The 8,736-nt window shown below is 46.4% G+C and overlaps 1 pseudogene across 1 annotated transcript; it reads right to left on the reverse strand.

Moving 5' to 3' along the window:
• Window positions 1-4,853: 4,853 nt before the first annotated feature.
• On the reverse strand, window positions 4,854-5,897 carry LOC310790693 (mitochondrial ubiquitin ligase activator of nfkb 1-A pseudogene; annotated as a pseudogene). Its single transcript has one exon. The product of its transcript is annotated as a mitochondrial ubiquitin ligase activator of nfkb 1-A pseudogene (transcript).
• Window positions 5,898-8,736: the final 2,839 nt, after the last annotated feature.

Here is an 8,736-nt window from a genome sequence, read left to right on the forward strand (position 1 = left end):
CTATGCCCATCTGCAACACACAGTTATATTTTAGTTTTAAAATGCAGTTCTCGGCTTACTACCACAGCTTATCGCCTGGTGATAAGCAATGTTATGCATCGAAATTAACGTTGTTTAATGGGACATGTCTTACAGACCCATACGCACTGGCGCTGTCAATTGGCCAAGCCTAGTGGCCGGCAATACATATCGTGCATTCCTTTATAACTGGGGATAGCGTAGATAATTATTCTGTAACTTGCAAAGATATATTGTTATGTTGATAATGCACACAATTCAATGACATTATGTAACGTTACTTGGTCGTTAACTAACCAAGCGATGTGGCTGAGCAGCCTACAGCTACAGGCAGCTTACCTGATTATGAAGAGCACTACAAAGTCGGGCATTTTTAATGATGTCCTCATTCCAATCAGTTCAACTTAATAATGACATTATTTAACGTTACTTGGTCGTTAACTAACCTAGCGATGTGGCTGAGCAGCCTACAGTTTCAGTTCAGGCAGCTTACCTGATTATGAAGAGCACTGCAAAGTCGGGCATTTTTAACGATTTCCTCTTTCGGCTTGCAACCAAAGACACCTACGGTTAGCCTCGCACACACGCAATAGAACACAACACAACACTGAACAGTCTGTTACACTATCAACAAAGCAAGGAGTAAAGTTTTACCGAATCCCGTCAACTCATACTGCTTTTAATGCTAACCGTAGGTGTCTTTGGTTGCAAGCCGAAAGAGGAAATCGTTAAAAATGCCCGACTTTGCAGTGCTCTTCATAATCAGGTAAGCTGCCTGAACTGAAACTGTAGGCTGCTCAGCCACATCGCTAGGTTAGTTAACGACCAAGTAACGTTAAATAATGTCATTATTAAGTTGAACTGATTGGAACGAGGACATCATTAAAAATGCCCGACTTTGTAGTGCTCTTCATAATCAGGTAAGCTGCCTGTAGCTGTAGGCTGCTCAGCCACATCGCTCGGTTAGTTAACGACCAAGTAACGTTACATAATGTCATTGAGTTGTGTGCATTATCAACATAACAATATATCTTTGCAAGTTACAGAATAATTATCTACGCTATCCCCAGTTATAAAGGAATGCACGATATGTATTGCCGGCCACTAGGCTTGGCCAATTGACAGCGCCAGTGCGTATGGGTCTGTATTATTTTATTCTCAAATACACTACTGCTGCATGCGCTGGGACGCGTCATCAGTGATGTTATCTGGGGTCGTTAGGTGTTTCGGGTCTGTCAACATCATACACCCTCGCCCAGTAGACCCAGCCGAGGCCAATTAAGACCCCGACTCGCGCCCCAGAAGCCGCTCACGGATCAGCCTTACTACTCTATCTGCAACGTTGCCCGCGGGAGGGGTAAACGAGAACGCCCAATCCGCTGCAATAGAGCTAGTGCTACGCCGCAGTATTGGCCCTTCGTGCATGGAGGATCTAGGCTCTGTGGGTTACTCCCGGCCGTGCTCCTCCTTCGTCTCACCAGACCCTCCCGTGGCAAAGGCAATCCAGAGGCTGAGAGAATACCTCAAGGACGCCTCAAGAGGGCCTGTGCGCTGCACGTCATTTACCTGCGTCGAGCACCTCGCTCTAGCCTGGAGGACCTCAGGCCGCGCCGATCTTGCGCAGATTTTCAGGAGGCTAATCCGTAGCGTTTGTGGATTTCTCCCTCACGAGAGAGCCAAGATGGGGTGCTAATCCCATCCCGTACCGGGTTGCCGTCTCTCCGGCCGTCAACTGTCTCTCCAGCTCGTCACCAAACTATACTTGGTTGTCACCTAGTCTTTCCTTAGTGTCACTGGCCAGAGGCAAGCCAGAATTCTATATTCTCAAATACACTACTGCCGCATGCATGGGACATGCGTAAGACATGTCCCATTAAACAACGTTAATTTCGATGCATAACATTGCTTATCACCAGGCGATAAGCTGTGGTAGTAAGCCGAGAACTGCATTTTAAAACTAAAATATAACTGTGTGTTGCAGATGGGCATAGAGCAGTCCTGACAGCGGGGCTTTGACAGAGTTTTCGTTGTCTGTCTATGCTGGGCTGACGACTTTCTGCCTACACGTTGCGCGCGCAGCTCAATGTTGACAAGCTGTATAAGGGGTCTATATAACAGGCGTTACAAATACTGGTGGGCTTTATGGAAAGAGCATGACTCGAACTGTTTGCCTTGTAGGTGGTAGCTACAGTGAGGGGGTCAAATCAGATGAGAATAGGCAGTCCAATTCCCCCTTCAAGGCAGCACCCGTGCGTGCGTGCGTGCGTGTGTGTGTGTGTGTGTGTGTGTGTGTGTGTGAATGTGTGTAGCTGACCTGTCCCACCCATGGATGTAGCCTATTAAAAGAAGAAAATACACCCATATATGGCTCTTAGTGGCTTCTGAAGAAAAAATGACCCCATAAAAAATTATTTGATAATTAAAAGAGTACTTTGAGTGACACCCGGAAAAGATTCCCCTGGGTTTAACAGCTGGGGGGTCCCCATGCAAGTGGATGGGAATTTTCCTTTCTGGGCTGCATTGCAATACAGAGCTTCGCCACCATGTTCAAATGGCTTCACAGCCCAGCGCTATTCCTGGGGGCTTGGCTAGAGCAGAGGATTTCCTGTTTGTGCTTGTGTGGTCTAGAGCAGAGGATGATTTCCTGTTTGTGTTTGTGTGGTCTAGAGCAGAGGACTGATATCTGTTTAGCTGGAACTTATTTTAGTTGGCTAAAATACGTTTTGCTGCTGGCACCGTTCACAGCAGTACTGTACACTGCTCTACTTCCCTGGTGCTGCTCTCCGTTTCTCCAAACTGCGGGAGCACTGAGCGGTCTCGACTGTAGCCTAGGTAACACAGACTGTAGGTAACACACTATCGATAAGTAGTTCACATAACCCCACGTCAAATCATCCAAACGGTCCATTTACAAGGATGCAACACACATTATCAGTGATGCTAGGGAGTGACAAGCAATATGCGGTTTGATTTATGGACTTCTGCTGCATATCAGAGGCACAGAGATAGGAATAGGCCAATAGTAAGCTCTGATCAACAGGCTGGCCCTGTTCGCACGTCTCCCCTAATCTTACACATCTCCCCATGTGAGCAACTAATCCTTTTATGTGTGCTGTGGCGAGACTGAGATGCGGGGCACACGCCTTGATGTGAGCAACTTTGTATCGGCGTGTGTGCAGATTGCTTTTCCCGCCTGATCTGATAAAACCAACAGTAAAGCTCACTGAAGTGTGCGCCGCATCCTGCAGTTTGGATTCAACTCTCGTCCTTTTGTCGCAGGCTGCCCCGCTCTCCACAGTACACACCGCCCGCTAAAGCAGAAATGCCCTGGGGAAAAAAGAGAACACATCTAAAAGCATGAAAATGTGAAACTAGCTCCACCAATTTGAAACCAGCCTAGTGTGTGAGCACAATCCATTGTGGGAATGTGTGGAAATGAATACCTACTTATGACAATTTCTTGTAAAAAAGAAGAAGAAAAAAGTATGTGTGACTTCATTTTAGTTTATATGTCTTACAGTTAAAGCCCCCCCCTCCAGTCAGTTGGAGGCCTGTATTAGCCTAACTGTTGGTGTTCTTTGAAAACGTATACGAGCGCACGCCGTATCAATGCACGTCACCATTTGCACCAAAGAACTTACATTGATAAGAACCGAAGGCTAATAGCTTGTTCCACTGCAACATAATGTGGTGGTCAGAGTCATATCAGATTGGTCATTCAGTGGTGTTTTACGCCCAGGTAACTAACGTAGCTACACAGGGTGGCCAACTCACACGTTTCTGGCAGGTGACACACACTTTCACCTTCAATCTCAGACGCTCACTCTGCCAAAACAATTGTCACACAAATTAACACTGACATGGGGTCGCCCGTCGCCACATGTCCTCTCTCTCTCTTTCTTTCTGTCTCTCTCCCTCCCTCCCTCTCGCATGCGCATGTATAAAGGACTCCAAGCGTGTGCACTGTGCAGTGAAAATCCCCCCACAATTTTAATAGCAGAAATCTTTTCAGGATACCCAGATCTCACTGCTCATCAAACTCCACTGCAAGCATCAGAGTCCAGTGCAATTCCTTTGAAGTGGAAAGTTATGAATGAAGTTGTAGCCTATCATGTGCAGGAAAGCGCACTCCATTCAATTATTGTTGCAACACTGTGCGACAAGTGCACGCCCGCACAAGGCAATAGGTATTTCCATTCACCATTTAGCTATAAACTGCGCGAGATGTTAACTTCGTAAATGCAAATGGACATTTAAATAGGCCTATGCTACACATCCAAATATTGTTTATATTATATTATATTTGCCGTTTCTGTTGTCCCCCTGACAACCATCATATCTGCACGTATGTCTCTCGGCTGAAACGCTGGTCCGCTTCATCTTCCAGACTTTGTTGTGATTCAACAACACGATATTGGCCCTCGTATGAAACTCGGTTTCTTCCAAATATACTACTGATATTTTAAATCTTTCTAACCCTGTTGCCGTAGTGACAGGACACAAGTGTAAACTCAAGCGTAGTGAGAGGACACGAGTGTAAACTTGCAACGTCAAATGTCATCGTCTGATGCCACAGCTGTGGAGGGTAGGGGGGGGGGGGGGGTTTCTGAATGGCAGGCGATCTACCACCATGTGCTTTGCGACCGGTCGACCGCGATCGACATATTGGCCAGCCCTGGCCTAAGGCATCCATCGACTTCAAATGTGGGTGGGGGCTGGTGGTGGTGGGGGGGTGGGGGAGGAATGGGAAATCATGATGTGTGAATGGGGGAATCGGGGAGGGAGGGGAACGGGCACTGCTCTAGTTTTTACACCAATGATGAGTTAAATATGCCTCAGGCGTGGTAGAGAGGCACCACTCTTATGATGGGTTGTCTACATATGGCGCAGGTGGGTTGTGGGAGGGCCTGGTAGCATCTAAAGCAGCAACATACATGCCCGCAGTCCAGCAGAACACAGTCACGTGGCTGGCTGAGGCATATCACACAGGCACTCTCTATGGGAACCTCAGCCCCAACTTGAGAAGCTCTTGGGGCTCCGGCATCATGTCTCTCAAACTCCCTCCTCAGCCGGTCCTTCTCCCAGCGGTGCATCAGATTGCGGTAGTAGCGTCTTCCAACCCAAAGGAGGAGTGTGGCTGATGCCAGAGCAAAACAAGAGGCCAACACCTTCCACACAATCGCTTGGCTCTCCTGCTCCATTATGAGGGTCTCAAAGTTCGATGTGCACAAGAAATACTCTGAACCGTCAGTAGGGGGACGCAGCTTCAGGGCCCGGTCCGTGTCCAGGATCAACTCACCTACACCTGTGAGGTTAGCACCCACCTTGAGCATTTCTTCAGTCTCCAGATACCATTGAGGCTTCTCCCCAATGAGGTAGTACTTTATGATGTCGGTGAATCCGTAAGTGGCCTGGTGGAACCTCTCTATTATCTCCATTTTCAGCCCAGAGGCCTCCAATGGAGACAAGACCCTGACTGTGGCCTTATCTGATCCCACCAGATAGAAGGGCACTTCATTCACGTTCTGGTGCAAGACTTGCTGGCTCTCCCTCCAAATGCGAGTGAAACTGCTCCATACCAGCTTTTGTTCTCTCCGCATGAATCTTTTCACCACGCCGACACTTCCATCCTGGAACTGACTCCTCAGAGGTTTCCCTACTGGCTGCACTGCACCTTCAATGACAACATACTGCATATACTTCCCTGGAGTAACATTCAAAATGTCTATGAGATTTCCATCTAAGGACAAGTGTGGAGCATCATTGAGTTTCTCCACAGTCTTCCGTTTCTTCCTGTGGACATAGTAGAAGATGCCAGAGAGGGCAAAGCTGACCCCAAGACACAGTGCCTCACCATGCCTCACAAGAAATTCATCCATTGCCTCTGGGTCTCCTATCACTTTCTTCAGAGCAGAGCTGTCCTAAATAGAGTCCAAGTTGTGTCATCACTATGCCATCAGTGAGTGATAAATCACTGGTGATGTCACAATGGCATCACTCACTGATGACATCATTCTTCTGTGGTGTTTTATCGCAGTTGGCATCCTTTGTTGCATTGCCGCCTCCTGGATTCATCCATTCACTGATTCTGTCAATCCTCCTGATCTCGAGTTCTCCGCCGCCTTCCTCTCGGTTGAGCGCGCTAAGCGCCTCCTTATGTTGCATTACCGCCTCCTTCTGGATTTATCCATCCACTGTTTCCACTGAGTGACATCACTCACTGATGACATCACAGTTACTCGAGTTACATCACTGATGACATCATCACCGATGTGGGTGTAAGGTCCTTACACATCAAGAGCGATGCGAATATACGGCACAAAATTGCGATGCAAGTTTTGGCCCACCTGTCAATCACAGCCACAGATGTGTACCGTGGCTCGAAAAAATAAACGCCGCAATAATGCTCAGCGAAACTTTGCCGTTGGTATGCATGGTTGCATTGACTGATATAGGTTCGGAAAATATTATTGACGTGCGAATTAATCGCACGGAAAAAACGCTCCCGATGTGTAAGGACCTTTAGGTTTTAAGTTTTTTTACGTACATTTTTGTACACTTATTGTACAACCTATATCAATGTTTTTTATCACAAAGGTAAGATACAGCTTAAATTACTAAACTTCAGTGAATCAATGAACACATTATATTGCATACCATAGTTAAGAATTATGGAATGAGATGCATGAACTAGAGTTTTCATAATCAACTTTATTTTTTTATTGTTTTTCTATCTATCTGCCACCCAGTCAGCCAGCATATTTCATATGTATGGAGCTAGAGAGAGTCTCTTCACTCAGATCCCAGAAGGCTCCAACGGTGGTCATGTAACTCTGGTTATACGACACATAACCTAAACTTATGGTGCAGCCTTGCTGTTGTGAACAGCACCGCGTCCCGGGAGAAGCAATCCTCGACTAACTCAGGTGCTGACTTTAGATATTTATAACGAGGAAAGACTAGCGAGCTTGTAAATGACCTTTAGTATGGTCCAGCATTTCATATTGTTTTTCATGTTTATTCATTTTACGTCTATGTGCCGACAGGCCGCAGTGCCGACAGGCCGCAATGCCGATAGCCCACAAGCAGAACCAGCTGAGCGAGGTGGCGTGCAGCGTGTCGGTGGACCGGCTGGAGCTAAGCTCTCCCAGCCCCCACGCCTAAACCTAACCTCCCCCCAAGCCTAAACCTAACCTCCCCCAGACCCTAACCCTAAACCTAACCTCTCCCACCCCCCACGCCTAAACCTCCCCCAGACCCTAACCCTAAACCTAACCTCTCCCACCCCCCACGCCTAAACCTAAGGTCGGCATTGCGGGTGGTCGGCATAGCGGGTGGACGCCCATTTTATACACCTAAGTATCTTCATAAGGTTAAGTTATTATATTGGTCTGTTGATTTTGATATCAAGGTAAACATGTATTTTGTGCAGTAATTTCATAGGGCCATGAGAAACTAACGTGAGAAACTGCGCCAACTTGTGGCACGAATTGGCAAGTATATAGTTGCATTTAATGCATTTAATTCACATTGTGGTCAAAGGCTGCGACGTTTATTTTGAAAGAGTCAACGGGAAACGGATAAAGTCTGTACGTGCGGTAAAAAGCAGTAGAAGAAGTCACGTCGTCAAGTGTGTCCGCATGCTAAAAGAAAGAAGGAATAAGGTAAAAAAAAAGAAAGCTATTTTGTTTTAGCACCTGGCTGGTAAGTGCACAAGGTTTGTCATGATTTCATTTCGTGTAGTGTTTAAGCTGCAGCCATGTCATGGAGCCGTTCTTTAGTGACTGCTACGTCAACACTGTATACAAGCCAATGTGGTCGGGGAATTGGTTGGTGGATTTTGCAATGCTAGATGCAGCATTTGTGGGTTTTGGACTGACTGTAATATTATTGTTCAAGGTTAAATATTCACATGCACCGTAAAATACTGTATAAATATTTCATTTCATAGAACTCAAATGTACTTATTAAGTCAAATATAGTAGCACTCTATCAGAGGTTGTCATAAGCTAAAAAGGGGTTAAAAGGTTAAAATGTGATATTTCATGTTTGGAATATAAATAGTGAATTATTTCAGTTAAAGTTAAAAAGATGGTAATGTTTTTATTTTCCTTTCTTTCCGTAGCTCTTACGGTGTGTTACACTGTGTGTGTTACGGTTCAAGGAGTTCAAGCTTAAAAATAAACACTTCAGTAACCATCAGTTGGAGAGTCAGACCATCATTCAGCCGGGGACGCTACAGAGCTGCTAAACCGAGGTAGGAGCACACCATTGGAAGAAAGCACAGGTGTGTGTGTTAGATGAGAGTATTGTGAATGTATGGCTCAGTGCAGCTGTGGGAGGAGGCGGAGCTCTCGCTGTGTGCTTGTGGGTGTGGCTAGTCTGGGCACCTTCCACCCCGCTTTTTGTCATCGGGCGTAAACCACGGAACCAGAATGAACACCGGAAGGCAGTGCGCCAAAAAACATCTGTGTTGCTGTTAGCTTGATGTCTCTTCCCTCGATTAATTGTCTGATGCAAAGCTTCTGTATTGGCTTAAAAGATGTGAGATTGTGAAGCCGCAATGTTTCTAAAAGAACTTCGGTACGTCCATCTTTTGTTTTGTTGTTTGCCGTTCTGATACTTGGGTCAAATTGTCAAGTTAACGTGAAAGTTGACGAGCTAGAAACGCTGCCATCCGGTCTAGGGCGGGCTCTAGGCTGGAACCAGTAGGGTGAC

The sequence above is a fragment of the Poromitra crassiceps genome (assembly GCF_964638095.1).
Source record: "Poromitra crassiceps genome assembly, chromosome: 15".
Lineage (NCBI taxonomy): Eukaryota > Metazoa > Chordata > Actinopteri > Beryciformes > Melamphaidae > Poromitra > Poromitra crassiceps.